Here is a 1,728-nt window from a genome sequence, read left to right on the forward strand (position 1 = left end):
TGAATGGGTCATTCTGTTTTATGTCGTCCCCCATGGCGCAACGATAAATTCTGATGTGTCCTGTGCTACCATCATGAAATTGATGAAACGACTCCAGCGTGTTTGTCGTCACAAAAATGCTAACGAACTTCTCCACGACAACGCAAGACCTCACACAAGTCTGCGCACCCGAGAGAAGCTCACAAAACTTCATTGGACTGTTCTTTCTATCCACCCTACAGCCAGGATCTCGTACCTTCCGACTTCCATCTGTTTGGGTCAATGAAAGATACACACCGCGGGAAGCAGTACATGGACGACGGGGAGTTCGTCGGTGCAGTAAGACACGGTATCATGCGGGCATATAGGCCCTTCCAGTAAGGTGGCGTAAGACTGTAGCATTGAACGGAGATTATGTTGAAAAATAGGGTTTTGTAGCCAAAAGATAGGGGAATAGTATGGAGCATTGGAATTCTGAATAAAACCAACCTGCTTTCGGAAAAAAAGTATTGCATCACTTATTGAACGCCTTTCGCAGAATACAACATTGCATAAAAATCTTGTTGTGATAATTATTTTGTCTGGCTCTATGACGGGGTGCATGTCAATCAACTGGGCACCATTTTCTACATCTACGTGATTACTCTGCTATTCACAATAAAGTGTCTGGCAGAAGGTTCAATGAACCACCTACAAGCTGTCTCTCTACCGTTCCACTCTCGAAAGGCGACCGGGAAAAACGAGCACTTAAATTTTTCAGTGCGAGCCCTGATTTCTCTTATTTTATTGTGATGATAATTTTTCCGTATGCAGGTGGGTGCCAACAGAATGTTTTCGCACTCGGAGGAGAAAATTGGTGATTGAAATTTCATGAGAAGATCCCGTCGCAACGAAAAACGCCTTTGTTTTAATGGTTGCCACTCCAATTCACGTATCGTGTCAGTGGTAGTATCTCCCCTCTTTCGCGATAATACAAAACAAGCTGCCCTTCTTTGCACTTTTTCGATGTCGTCCGTCAGTCCCACCTGATGCGGATCCCACACCGCACAGCAGTACTCCAGCCTAGGGCGGACAAGCGGGATGTAAGCAGTTTCTTTGGTAGACCTGCTGCACCTTCTATGTGTTCTGCCAATGAGTCGCATTCTTTGTTTTGCTCTACCCACAACATTATCTATGTGATCGTTCCAATTTTAGTTATTTGTAATTGTAATCCCTAAGTATTTAGTTAAATTTACAGCCTTCAGATTTGTGTGACTTATCGCGTAATCGAAATTTAACGGATTTCTTTTAGTACTCATGTGAATAACTTAACACTTTTCTTTATTCAGGGCCAATTGCCACTTTTCGCACCATGCAGATATCTTATCTACATCATTTTGCAACTCGTTTTGATCATCTGATGACTTTACAAGACGGTAAATGTCAGCATCATCTGCAAACAATCTAAGACGGTTGCTCAGCTAGTCTCCTATGTCGTTGATATAGATCAGGAACAATAGAGGGCCTACAACTCTTCCTTGGGGAACGCTGGATATTGTTTCCGTTTTTATCGATAACTTTCCGTCTATTGCTACGAACTGTGACCTTTCTGACACTTACGTGACCCTAGTCCACTCCAATTACTCAAACAGAGAAAGGACATCTGCAGTTTGACGTAGAGTCCAAACAATGTGTTGTTTCTAGTAACTATTAACCTCATTGACAAATGAAGGCTGGACGAAAGACGTTCTTAAAAGTTCTATGTCCTGA

The sequence above is a fragment of the Schistocerca serialis genome, chromosome 1 (assembly GCF_023864345.2).
Source record: "Schistocerca serialis cubense isolate TAMUIC-IGC-003099 chromosome 1, iqSchSeri2.2, whole genome shotgun sequence".
Classification (NCBI taxonomy): Eukaryota; Metazoa; Arthropoda; class Insecta; order Orthoptera; family Acrididae; genus Schistocerca; species Schistocerca serialis.